This window comes from Ambystoma mexicanum, chromosome 12 (genome assembly GCF_040938575.1).
Source record: "Ambystoma mexicanum isolate Mex_15411 chromosome 12, UKY_AmexF1_1, whole genome shotgun sequence".
NCBI classification, from domain to species: domain Eukaryota; kingdom Metazoa; phylum Chordata; class Amphibia; order Caudata; family Ambystomatidae; genus Ambystoma; species Ambystoma mexicanum.
The window spans coordinates 464793417-464807727 of record NC_090936.1 but is presented as its reverse complement, the minus strand read 5'-3'; the positions used below and the strand labels follow the sequence as shown (position 1 = coordinate 464807727).

At 47.2% G+C, this 14311-nt stretch overlaps 1 protein-coding gene across 1 annotated transcript in view; it reads right to left on the bottom strand.

The window, feature by feature from the left end:
- LOC138513668 (protein mono-ADP-ribosyltransferase PARP12-like) overlaps nt 1-14311 on the bottom strand; it is a 294555-nt gene that overhangs the window by 42260 nt on the left and 237984 nt on the right. The gene's annotated exons all lie outside the window — the stretch shown is intronic.

The window sequence follows — 14311 nt, the reverse complement described above, 5'->3', positions numbered from 1 at the left end:
AAAGTACCATACTAACCAAGGGAATAATCCAGGCAATAATGCTTTGTGAATGTGTGGATGGAAGACCATGTTGCCCCTTCACAAATGTTTCTAATTGGTTTACCCAGCTGTAGCCATGCCCCTGGTGGAATTGTCTCTTAAACCTTCAGTAGGGTCTTTTCCTGCCAGCCTGTAACATTCTAAGATTGCCAGAATTATCCAACTGGATAAGGTCTGTTTGTTAACAGCACGACCCAGCTCGTGTCCTGTATATCCAATGAAGAGTTGGTCATCAACGACATTCATGAAATGTAAAAGCTTAACGCTCTCCAGGGGTCTAACCTATGTAGTCTTTCTCTTCCTTTCCAGGATGAGGGGGGGGGATAGAAAGAAGGTAAAATAATTTTTTTACCTACATGAAAATCCGAAATTATTTTAGGCAAAAAAGAACGGTTGTCCCTTAAAACAACCCTATCCTTGTGGAAGATGGTAAACGGTGGCTTGGATGAAAGTACCTGCAACTCGCTCACTCTACGGGCTGTCGTCAGAGCTACCAATAGAATGGTTGTAAAGGTCAATAAACTTAAAGGACATGTGTGCAGAGGTTCAAAGGATGCACACATTAGGAATTTTAAAACCAGATTGTGGTCCAAAACCGGACCCTGGAAAGGAGAAGGAGGGATCACATTAGTGTGCCCCTTCAGAAATTGTGTCACCAGTGGAATTTTGAAATAGGAACATTCCTCTGACTAGCACTTAAAAATGGACTGCGCCGCCAAGTAGCCTTGAATGGTACTAATCTGGAGCACCAGATTAGCTAAGGATAGATGGATAAAACTACTGGTGTTTTACATAGAAAAGGTTCTACATTATTTTTCTTGCACCAGTTGCAGAATTTGTTGCAACATCAATGGTACAAATATTTTGTTGCTGGCCTTCTGGTCGAAAGCAAAACCTCCATTATGTCATCTGGGAGGTCCCCAATCCTTATATCTCAGCTTTTCAGTAACCAAGCGTGAAGGTTGAGTGTCTTGACCTCTTGATGGAGAACCCGACCCTCCTCTCGCGGGAGAAGGTCCTTTCTTTGTGGAAGACGCATCGGAGGACAGGTGCACTGTTATGGAGAATTCTCATAAATGTGCTGATTCCCTTCACCTTAGAGACCCACAGCAACAATGCTGGATTTTGAGGACTTGATTTTTATTTTAACCTGGAAAGAGTGTGAGCCTTTTTCCCACTCTCTCATGTATTTTGATGTGTGTTTCACATTTGTGTTCTTTGACTTTGGAGTTTTTAAGATACCTCCATAGGCATCTTTTCATGTGTGTTACAAAGCACCGTCAGTGTAGTGACAAAGGGTTGTCTTTTTAGACTTCCCAAAGGTTTAAATACAGCCTCTCTCGGACAAACTCCTGTTTTCCAGGGAATGTAAAGTGAAATTGACTTTACTAGTCTTTCCAAATTCCTAGACCCAGCACACACCATCTTACAATGGGGTGCTGGAGGGGTTACCTGGTATCCCCTGTGTCTAAATACTTATTTAGCAGTCAAATGCTACCCTTTCCTATTGAAAAGGCTAGTGGCAGTGGTTTTACAACGAACTACCAAGATTTTTCCCGACCACGAACACCGGTAGCTAAAAATCATGGGAGCCATGTTTTTCAAGATGGCGCCTTAAGCCCCTTAACAGGTCCTGGTCGTCTTTTTTAGCCATTTCTTTTTGGAAAGGTCCTTCTAGTGTTTGTCTCTGTGTGCCAAACCAGGTTTGGTCCCTTTGTTCGTATGCCTTTGGCGGGCTTCAGGACTGAAGACCGCCTGTGGTGTCTGAGTGTTTGGGGTGGCCAGGAAGTGAGGGAGGTGGCCGAAACTCCCTGTGCTTAGTCTCCCAGGAGACCCAAATGCACTCTGGCGTGATTAGCTGGCTGACTGTCTGGCAAGGACAGCCACCCTGCTGGGTGAGTGACAGCTAGGCTGGAATGAATGGGAGAAAACTGTTTAAAAGGCGTGTCTCCAAGACTGGACAGCAGAGTCGACCACTGGAACGAAAGAACCGAAGAAGAGCTGGAAGAGGACGGCTGCTGCAACTCCTGGACCGTTGGTTCGCCCAGTGAAGCCCTGCTGCAGGTCCGAATTGTCAAGTTCATCTCGACAGAGAAGCCCCTTCAAGGACGACTTCTTCCTTTGAGTTGGTGGGACCAATTAACTCACAAGCCACCTGGATACCATTCGCAAGGCTGGTTAGGATGAACCAGGGAGAGGGACACCAGTTTGTGCGCTTTAATCTACAGCTACTGGAACTGAAGTGACTCCATCTTGTTTGCTTTTTCGACGATCCCGTGCAGTGCAGGAGTCCCCCCACGTCCTCCCTCTTGTCCCCACGACTGAGGTTCAGGAACAGTGAGATCTGCAGGTCCTGCCAGGAACCAACATCTTCAGCTGCATTTTGTTCTTCATACTAAGCTGCTGTGCCAACCCGATTGAGACAACGCCACTCTCGCTGTGAAAGTTCATGAAACTTTCCCAACTTGCAGGCCTAATCAGCTTGTGACCCGACATATGATTCTTTGTCGCCTAAACTACTTCTAACAACTTTCGCAAAGACTTTACCGTTTGATACCAGAACTGCTCTTTACTATCCAGAACACTAGCCCATTGACTTTGGCCTGGCCTATTAACTTGAATTGCACTCCTCTGGTGAACTGAAACTATTAGCACTGTCTAAAAAGTATATGATCTATTTTACTTACCTTGTGCCTTTTGCTCCTTTCTAAGTACTGCACTGCCATTTGCTCCTATTTCAGGGGAGCTCAAACTGCCTCAAAACCTTAGGATTTTGTATTGAAGTGTATTGGTTTATAATATTAAGTTGCCTTCTTCTAGTGAGACGTTTTCTAACGGATTGTGTAATAAATAAGTGTTTTACCAAGAAACCTTGAGTGTGTTTACTTGAACCACTGTGATTAAAAGTCCTCTGTGTATCTATTTGTACTGCTCATATTCACTCTTGAGATAAGCCTGGCTGCTCAGCTCGCTACCAAAAACTGTGTGGTACAGACTTATACCAAAGGTTGGTTTGGCTAACACCTGTGGTCCTAATTGTGTGTAGTGGTCCCAGAGGGTACTGCCTGCAATTTTGCCTAACCTGGACATGTCCAGAAGGTCCGGGTACCACGTCCTCCTGGCCCAATCTGAGGCAATTAGGATCATGGGTTTCCCGAACCTTCTCAACCTCCTGATCACATGATGAATGACGGGGACTGAAGGAAACTCGTACAGGAGTGGAAACTCCCAGTCCACTACGAACGCATCTCCTAGAGCTCCTCTTGGGGGAAATTCCCTGTAGCAATATCTTTCGCACCTCCGGTTGACCTTGGTCGGGAACAGATCTAATTGAGATGTTCACCAAAGGGTGAAAATCTCTTGAAGGACTTCCTGAGCTAGTTCCCACCCGTGGCATACTGTGCTCTGCCTGCTCAGAGCGTCCTCTGCCATGTTCTCCTCTCCAGCTAGGTGAATCGCTGATAGGGAGATTCCTTCTTGAATTGCCCAGTACCAGAGCTGCAATGCCTCTCTGCACAGTGGTAGTGACCCTACACCACCTCTGTTGTTGAGGTAGTACATGGCCACTTTGTTGTCCGTCATTATCAGGACATTCTTTCCCTGTACAGAGGGCAGAAAGGCCTTTAGCGCTAGTCTAGCGCTAGTCTGATTGCCCTCAGCTCCAAAAGATTGTTATGTAGTTTGGACTCTGGCAGACACCAACGACTGCTGACTGTCATATCGTTGGCATGGGCTTCCCACCCCTTGAGTGAGGCATCCGTCACTACTGAAATCTCCGGCCACAGTTGCCAAAAAGGTTCTCACTTCAGAATATTGTCCTTGCAGGCCCACCACAGAAGATCCGGTGAGACCCTGGTTGGAATCTGAAGTAGGTCCGACATCTTTCCTGAGAACTAGGACCATTGGGTTCTTAGAGCCCTTTGAAGGGATCCAATTCTCAGGCAGGCCTCTGGCACCAGAAAAATGCAGGATGCCATGAGGCAGAGCAACCTCAAAAAAATCGAAAGCGGGTAGATTGTGGCCATTCTGAAATTTGATAACAATCTCAAGAATGTCCTGAGCCCTCACCTCAGGTGGCAAGCTTATTCAAGGATGTATCTAGTACAGCTCCGATGTACTGGAGCCTTTGAGAAGGTGTCTATGGGATTTCTTGTAATTGAGGGAGAAGCCCAGTCTGTGAAGAGAGTGGCAGGTGACGTTGAGATGATCTAGGACTTGTTCGAGAGAACCCACCCTGATCAGCCAATCGTCCAGGGAGTGGTAGACGTGAATCCCCCCTCTCCAGAGACTCGCTGCCACCACCGGTATCAGTTTGGTGAAAACCCTCAGGCGGAGAGGTTAGCCCGAATCAGAGAACCCGAAATTGATAATGAGAACTGCTTACTGAGAACCTCAGGTATTTTCTGTGCTCGAGATGGATTGGCACATGAAAATAAGCATCATGAAGGTCCACTGACACCAACCAATCCTGGAGTTTAGGGCCTGAAGGATCTGAGAAAGTATGACCATCTTGAACTTGTTCAAGTATATTAAGTCCAAGATGGGTCTCAGTCCTCCGTCCTTCTTGGGTATTAAGAAACAAGGAGAGTACCACCCCATGTTCCTCTCCGCTACAGGACTAGTTCTATTGCACCTTTCTCAAGCAGGGTTACATTTCCTGCACAAGGAGCGGATCCAAAATCCTCAAAGAGTGGTTCCCCAGTGGATTGTTCGGAGATCTCCTTATGAAAGGAAGGCAGTAACCGTGAGCTACTGTTTCTAGAGCCCAAGCATCCGAAGTAACGACTCGCCATTCTTCCAGATGCTGAGACAGTCTGCCCGCCACTGGTGAACTGTGACTCAAGACTTGAGTGGTTTTGAGGCGGCTGATGCAGCGGCCGATAAGGAGGCTGCTGATTCAGCTGGCTTTGCACCTTTACCTCGTCCACCACGAGGAAATCTTCTCTTGCCTCTTTGCCTGGCCATTCCTCTCGCCTTTGCAACTGAGGAGTAGTAGCGAGAAGATCAACCCCTCAAAGGTTGCCCACTAGGATGAAAAGGCTGAGGTGGCCTAACAGCAGCTCCTAAAGATTTGCCAGTTGACTTTGAGGTCTGCAACTTCTCAAGGCTCCTGTCAGCCTTGTTGCCAAAAAGGTGACCCGTGAAAAGGCATGTTGAGAAGTCTAGATTGCACATCAGGTGCAAAGTGCGACTTTCTCAACCTTGCAAATCTGCGCATAATGGTGCTGGTAGCCATGGCTCTGCTGATACTATCTGCAGAATCCAAACCTGATTGAAGAGACTCGCACATGGCCTCTCTGCCGTCTTTAAAAATTGCTGGGAAGCCGTCTCTTTCATCCCCTTCGTGAATGTGCTCGGCCTTATGGAAATACAATCCCATAGAGTGAACGTAAACTTTGCGAGAGCACAAGTGGAGTTAGCAGATTTTAATGCCATTCTCACTGCAGTGAATACCTTCCTCGCCCATCCATCTACGCGTTTGTCGTCCCTATCAGGAGGGATGGTATGGTACGCTGATTGTTTGGAAGTAGCAGTACCACCAGGCTCTCCGGAGAGGGGTGTTTTGAGAGGGAGTCGGGGTCACTACTAGAAGGGCGGTACTTCTTAGTCAAATTCTTTTCAACTGCCGGATTGGACTCCATGCACTCCAGAGTCTCCCAGTTCCTAGCCACCCTTTTCTGCAATGCCATAAGGAAAGGCAAAATGGGATCAGATTGTGGACCTTTGACAAGAACGTCAGTGAGGTCATCATGCTCATAAGGTAATGGTGGCCTACTCCAACCCATGTATTCCACCACCTTGGCCAGGAGCTGCCTGTAGGATGCATCCACATGCTCCCCAGCCTCTGGCTTCCCAAATTCAAGTTTGGGCGAGGTATCTAAGGTTAGGCAACGTTTTAATGCAGTACCCTCCAGGAACACTACAAACAACTCTGACTACAGGTATAGGCAACCCAACCTTTGGTATAAGCTTGTACTACACAGTTTTGGTAGCATGTTGAGCAGCCAGGCTTATCTCAAGAGGGGAAATGTGAGCAGTAGTGGAGTTACACAAAGATTCAGTTACAGGTATTCAAATAAACTCTTACACTCAAGGTTTCTTACATAAACAATTATTAAATTTATCAGTCAGTTATAAAGCCTTTTTCAGAAGGGAGCAATAGAATATTAACACAAAAATACACTTCGATACTGTACACTGAGTTTCTGAATCAGTAAAGACCCTTTTGGGATGGCCACCAGACACAACATACACCCACCGGTGACTTCAATGACAAGGGTGCTGGGGACATTAATCTTTTACGGTTGGCATTTAGAATACTCTCAAGAGTTGGTAAAAGGCAAAGGTCATTAGAACACAAGAGATCACAAATATTCTTAAGCAGGGCAAATACTTTTAGATCCTCTTAGAAGAGTCATACAATTCAATAGGTTGAGCCAAAGTCAATAGGCAAAAGTCTTGTATGGGATGAAGCACTTCTGGTGAGTAAATGGAAAAGTCTTTGCACAAGTTCTTAGGAGTCTTTGATAAAAAGAAGAATCACATGTAGGGCCACAAGCTGATTAGACTTGTGAGTTGTGGAAGTTACAAGCACTTCTACAGTAAGAGTTAAGTTCTCTTAGACTTGTTTTACAGTACCTTAGCAATGAAGAAAAAGATGCAGCAGATGACTTCTGTTCCTCTGCAGAACTCACTGTTCCTGGGCCTCAGTCGTGGGGACAAGAGGGAGGACGTCGGGGGACTCCTGCAATGCACTGGGACGGTCAAAACTTGCAACCAGCAAACTTCACCGCAGTTCCTGGCTTTTGAGGTGGACTTTCCTTGCTTCTTCTGGGGTCCCGCACTCTGTTGAGGGGTCTCAGGCTTGGTCAGTCCAGCTTCTTGGGAGTCCGAAGGATCTTCCAAAAGCTCTAGGCCAGCTTAAACGCGACGCACACAATCTGGTGTTCCTCTCCCCGGCTATACGTTTTCCAGCAGCAACTCTGGAAATTCAACCAGCTCCGAGATGGATGTCTAGGTGGCTTACTTTGGAGTTGATTGGTCCCACTAACTCAAAAGGGAGAAGTCGTCCTTACAGGGGGTTCTCGGTCGATGCAAACTTGGCATTTCGACACTGCAGCAGGGTTTCACCGGGCAAACCAACAGTCCAGGAGTTGCAGCAGGCGTCTTCTTCAAGTTCTACTTTGGTTCCTTCATCCAGTGGACGACTGCCTTCCAAGTCAAAAGACTCGCCTTTTATTCAGTTCTCTTCTATTCATTCCAGCCTAGCTGTCACTAACCCAGCAGGGTGGCTCTCCTTGCTGGACAGTCAGCCAGCCAATCACCACAGAGTGCAATTGGGTCTCCTAGGAGACTAAGCACAGGGAGTTTCGGGCACTTCCCTCATTTCCTGCCTACCCCAGACACACTGGAGCCAGAGGCAGGCTTCACTCCTGAATCCCGCCAAAGGGACCAAACCTGGTTTGGCGCACAGAGAAAACCTCTAGAAGGACCTTTCCACAAAGAAACAGCGAAAAAAGAAGACCGGGGGCCATTTTGTCAAAGATGGCTCCTGCACCATTTTGAAAAAGATGGCTAAATGCAAACCATGGTAGTTCAAATGAAACCACTGCCACCAGCGATTCAGTGAGGAAAGGGTAACGTAAAAAATGTTACATGAGGATCTAGACACAGGGGATACTAAGTAACCCCTCCAGCACTCTATTGTAAGATAGTGTGTGCTGGGTCTAGAAAGTTACAATGGTAAATAAAGTCAATTTCACTTTACTGCTCTGGGAAACAGTAGTTTATCTCAGAGAAAGGTATTTAAACCTTTGGGAAATCTGGAAGACTTCCCTGGGTCACTGCACTGAAGGTGCTGTGTGACAAGATGTAAAAGATGATGCCTATGGAGTTTGTCAGACTCCATAACCAAAGGAAATACAGAGGTAAATTCACATCAAAATACATGAGAGTGGGAAAAAGGATCACACTCTCTCCAGGTTAAAAAAATGAAGCCCTCAAAACCTAGAGAGACCATCAGCATTTTGGTGATTACAACCGGACGTGTGTTCAATGGTAAAATCAAACCCCTGTAGACTGATTGACCATGGTAACAATTAAGGATTCTCCCCTTTCATCGGCATTAACCATCACAAGGGTTGGTGGTCTGTTTGAATCACAAAAGTAGATCCATACAAGTACGGTCTAAACTTCAAAGACCACACAATGGCAAAACATTCTTTTTCTATGGTTGCCCACCTTGTCTCAGGTTCCTTCAGCTTCCTACTGATGAAGCATATTGGGTGTTCCCAGCTTTTCTCATCCAGCTGACTCAGAACTGCACCTATACCTGCATTGGAAGCATCTGTCTGTACAATAAAGGATTGGCTATAGTCAGGCGCTCTTAAGACTGTAGCTTGACAAAGGGCTTGCTTAAGTCCTTCAAATGCCTTAGTGCACTCCTCATTCCACCTGACCTTCTTGGGGAATTTGGGTGAGGAGATCACATTTGAGGGAGAAGCTATGGACCCATAGTTCTCAATGAACTTCCTATAGTAACCTGTGAGACCTAAGAAGGCTATCACCTGGGTTTGAGTAGTAGGCGTGGCCCAGTCTTGTACAGCCTGTACTTTGCTAGGCAATGGCCTTATTTCACCTCCTCCTACCTCATGTCCAAGGTAGACCACTTTACTCTGACAAATTTGACATTTACTTGCCTTTATGGTCAGATTGGCCTGCTCAAGAGCCTGCAAAACATATCCTATGTGGTCAATATGTTCTTTCCAAGTAGGGCTGAGCACTGCAATGTCATCCAAGTATGCCATGCAGGAGTCCGCCATCCCATTCAGAACACGATTCACCATCCTTTGGAATGTAGCAGGGGCATTCTTTTTTTTTAAAAAAACTTTATTGTTGCACACAGGCAAAGCACATACAAAAATATGAACAGCATCTCCATCAGTACATCTCCATTCATTGCACACAAATTACTCTGCTTCCGCTTCTGAATTTTCGATTTCGGTGCATTCTTTAGTCCAAAAGGCATAACCTTAAACTGGTAGCGGCCTCCAGGGGTTGAAAATGCAGGTTTCTCCTTGGCATGGTCTGTCAGAGCTATTTGCCAATCTCCTGAGGTTAGGTCAAACGTACTGAGGTACTTGGCTGAACCAAGTTTGTCCAGCAGCTAATCTTTCCTAGGTAAAGGATGGGCATCAGTCGTGGTGCCTGCATTAAGGGGTCTATAGTTCACACAGAATCTCAACTCCTTGGATTCTGCCTTCGATACTAGCACCACTGGACTAGACCAAGGACTTGTAGATGGCTCCATTACCCCGAGATCAAGTATCTTGTTGACCTCTTCCTTTATGTGGGTTCTTACATGGTATGACATTCTGTAACCTCTGCTTTTAACAGGTAAACAGTCACCAGTGAGAGTCTCATGCTGGCCCCAAGGGGTCAAGCCTGGTGATCGTGAAAACAGAGGGGCAAACTGATTTAACAGAGCTTTGCACTCCTGTTGTTCCAGTGTCAGATCAGAAGAGAGATTAACTCCTATCTTTCCATCTAAAGGTTGTCCCCAGAGGAGGTCAGGTAGAGGCTCACTCTCCTCCTCCCCCTCCTCCTGATCAGAGGCTAGAAGCAAAGCTGCCAGGTCTGGTCTAGAGACATAGGCGTTTAGGCGGTTGGTGTGAAAGACCCTGGGGGGTGGGGGGGCTGCTTAGGATTGCCTAAATCCACCAAATAATTGACCTCTCAGAGTTTTCCCACAACCTTGAAGGGCCCCAATCCATTTGTCCTGTAAGGCCCTCTGCCTTGTAGGTACCATAACTAGAACTAGCTGGTCTTGAGTAAACTCAACCATGTTGGCCTTCTGGACATGCCAATGCTTCACCAGAGCCTGACCTGCTTTCAAGTTATCTGAAGCCTCTGTCATCATGTGTGTCATTCTCCTTCGGCGACCGAACACATAGTCAGTGACTTTCACTGGCTTGTGGGAAGGAGCACTCTCCAACCCCTCCTTGATTAGGGCCAATGGACCTCTAACCCGATGACCATAGAGAAGCTCAAAGGGACTGAATCCAACCCCTTCCTGAGACTTCTCTATAAGACTTTCTTCTAAGGGGTTCTTCTAAAGCACCTATCATGCTCTTCATAGTTCTATTAAACCTCTCTACCAATCCATTGGTCTGGGGTTGGTAGGCTGTTGAGAGCTTGTATGTCACTCCACAGTTTTTCCACATGGCCTGTATGTAGTGGGACATAAAGTTTGATCCTCTGTCGGAGATAACCTCCTTAGAAAAACCTTCTCTGGTAAAAATACAAAGTAGGGCCTTAGCCACGGCTTGAGCTGCGACAGTCCTCATAGGTATTGCTTCAGGATACCTGGTAGCATGTCTACCACAACCAATATAAAGTCGATTGCCTGAAGATGTTGGAGGGTCTACAGGACCAACAATATTGATTCCTACTCTCTCAAAAGAAACTCCCACCACTGTGAGAGGCACCAAAGGTGCCGCATATTAGGCTCCACTCTTGCCAGATGCCTGACAAGTGTGACAGCTTCTACATAATTTATCTACATCAGACCACATCTTAGGCCAGTAGAAATAGAGAGAAATCCTTTCCTTGGTCTTCTTAAAACTTCCAGCCAAAGGAATCTCATGGGCTAACTATAGAAAATGAGGTCTTAACCTCCTGGGGCACTACAAGTCTTCTGTAGTCTCCTGGGGTAGACTCAATAGGCTCACTGTAGAGGAGGCCATCCTCCCAGTATAGCCTGTGCTTCCCTGGGTCTTGCCCTTCCAGCTGGGAAGCTCGCTGTTGGCAAAGTCCTTCAAGAGTAGGACAGTCACTTTGACCTCTGCCCTACAGGGGCCACCTTCTGCCAGTAAAGACTGCAGATCAGGATGGTCTCTAGGATCCAGATCTCCAGCAGGGGTACGGTCTTCTTCCAGCTCTGTTTCATCAGTAGCTGTCTAAACCTCTTCTGGTTGGATCTCACACTCAGATTCAGCTGGTGGAGCAGTCGCTGGTGTGACTTTGGAATGTCCTATCGAGGATGTCCTGGTATGATGCACAGGAGTGCTATCTTTCTTGTTTCCTGAGACCTTGGGTTTCCCCTTTGTCTCTTTCTTCCTGGAAATAGAAGTTGACTGTTCCTGTGGACTGGGTGTTATATGTTCTACTGTAACAACCCACTGAGAGTCATTTAAAGTGAGCTTGCTCGCCTTCTAGTCTGCTCCTGCTTCCTTTTACTGGGAGGCCTGGGAGTGCTTGATACAAATCAAAGTGTTTTAAGTCATTCTCCAACAGGACTCTCCCAGGCTCCTCACTTTGTACACTGGCAGGTATCCTTACAGTCATATTGATGCACTGGATGAAAGCTGGTAGTATTGGAACCATCTGGATAGGGCCTCCAGCAAGTGGGGCCTTTGGGTGCCTTAGCAACAACCGCAGGTTTGAAAAAGGTTTCATCCACCACTGTGATGCTGGCCCCAGTGTCTCTAATGGCATGGGTCTCCTGACCATTTACAAGTACACTTCCTTGTAGTATTCATTTGTGTTATTTGGTATAGAGTTATACACATCTACAGTCTGCTGTTCCCACAGACCCAGGGAGACTAAAGAAACACTGGCAGAGACTCCAATGGGGTCTTCAACCAATAGTTGAAAGTTTCCACTTGTCATATGTACTTCTCCCTCAGGGATGAAGGCTTGCATCTGGGATCCCCTTTCACATGGTCAGTTGACCCACACGCATAACATTTTCCAAATGTTTTGACAAATGGGGGCTTCTGCTGACCTCCATCTCATTTGGCACCAGAGGTTGCACTAGACTGACCTGGTTTCCCATGTGGCTTACCTTTCTTATGTGTGTGGCCCTCTTTTGGATGGGAGGTTTTATAATTCTCTTTGTCATCTTTCTTGTGCTGCTTCCCCTCATCCTTTTTATGAGTGGTCCCAGAATCCTTGTGAGTAGCCCTGTTGGCAACCCACAAGTCTGCAGCCTTTGCTAGCTTCTAGGGATCAACCTCTTTAGAGTCAGCCAAGTGCTGTCTCAGCTCAGGAGTGCAGGCATCAAAAATAGAATCCAACAAAAACAGATTTCTCATTCCTTCAAAAGAGTTCACGCGATAACCCTTAACCCATCCATCTAAGTGTTTTAAACATTCACACACCCAGATACGCCCAGGTAGCCCAACCATCAGTCTTTTTGAGGGTCCCAAACCGCTTAAGGTACTGGGAAGGTGTTTTTCCAAATCTAGCTATCAAAGGTAGCTTCACATTTTCATACTCCAATCTTTCAAGTTCCCCCACCTCCATCACAGCATCAGTTGCAACCTGGGGGTTGCAACCTAGACAGAAGCCAAAACTCAACTGATTCCCTGTGAAACCATGAATCCCATAGTTAGATTCAAAAGCACCCAACCAATCAAAAATATCAAGTTTCACATCATACCTAGTCACTGCTTCTTTAGGCATGCAAGGTCTCTTTGGACTGGAAGACCTAGAAGTCTCTGGGATAGAAACATCTTCAAGAGACAATTTCTTCATTTCAAGAGCATGTTGCATTTCCATTTCCCTTAGTTTGATGTCTTGATGTTTGTTTTCAGCTTGGAGTTGTAATCTTTTCAACTCTAACTCAAGTCTCATTTTTTTCAAGAGACACATTCTGGACCTGTTAGGGTCCCTGTGGCTAAAGGTTGAGGCATAAGGGCCTGTTGAGGTAAAGAATCTCTCTCTTCCTGAGACTCTTCAACAATATTAGAGTTAGACTCTGAATGATCATGCTCATCATTTTCCACATTTCCTGGGATAGTAGGTGTGACAGGCCTACTACCCAGACTTTGATTATTCAACAATCAGTAACCATAACGTCCCTGTAACAATGTTTTTCCATTGAATTTCATAGGTTTTTGCTAGCCATTTCGGGCTGCTGCGGTGAAAACAGAAGGTGAGTGTTCACCTTTCTCCGCCTCCATCTCCGGCTGTACTTCAAGCCGGAGATCGAGGCGGGTATCATTGGAAAGGGGAGATTCTCCCCTTCACAACGATACCCATTGTGTGGCATTGCTGCCCGCAGATCGGACGCAGGGCGGGCGAACCGTGGGCAGCAATGTCACCGGATCAATACAGATCCGTTTGTGACATGGGGGGCTGCTTACTAGGTAAGCGGCCCCCTTTCCCCCGTGGCCCCAAAGCATGGGGCCATAGCGTCGGAGACCTCTGGGGGCAGATGATCACTGCCCCCAGGGGTGAAAATGAAAAGAAAAAAAAAAAATCTAGGGAAGTGGGGGAGGTAGGAGGCGGTTTGGGGCCCTGCGGCCCACTAGGCCACCAGTGATAGAGGAAAAAGTGGTGTCCCTGGAAAGGGAGTTCTCCCCTTTCCAAGGACACCACATATATGAGGCATTGATGGTCACGGATCAGCGCAGAGCGCTCGATCCGTGACCAGCAACCCACTGGACCACCATGGATCCGTTTGTGACTTGGGGGTGAGGGGGGCTGCTTCAAGTAAGCAGCCCTCTCCAGCCCCCGGCCCCCAAAGCATGGGGGCACATATGTGTACAACCCTCGGGGCAGATGGCTGATCATCTGCCCCCAGGGAAGGGGACAAAAAAAAAATGGAGAAAATAAAACGTGATGGGAAGGGGGTTTGGCAGCCCTAGCCACCAGGGATTTTTTCAGAAATGGTGTCTTTGGAAAGGGGAGATTCTCCCCTTTCCAAGGAAACCCTGTGTGAAGGCATTGCTGCCCGCGGATCGGGCGCAGGGCACTCGATGCGCGGGCGAGGTGGGGGCTGCTTACAGTAAGCAGCCCTTGCCCCCCGGCCCTCAAAGCATGGGGGCACATGTGTACAACCCTGGGGGCAGATGGCTGATCATCTGCCCCCTAGGGAAGGGGGCAAAATAAAAAAACGAAAAGCACAAGAAAAAAGGAATTTTGGGTGGGAGTGGGGGGCCACTAGCCACCAGGGATCCATTTTTACAGAAAAGGGGGGTGGCTCCCTCCCCCTCACCCCAAGGGGAAATGGGGGCACCCCCTGTAGCCCTCTCTGGGGGCAGATATCTGCTCCTAGGAAGGGGCATCTGACCCCAGGGAGGGCTGCATGAGATGCCCCCCCCCAGTATTTGGTGTGGGGGGGGGTAGAGGGTCAACCCCCATTACATTAGAAAATTACCTGGCGGTTTAGGGTGCCCCTCAGCCCGCCCTAAAGTGTAGTGTACCATTTTTCATTTTTTTCTTTGTTTACGAAACTTGCCTTGGCGCAGAGGGGCACATTGGTGTG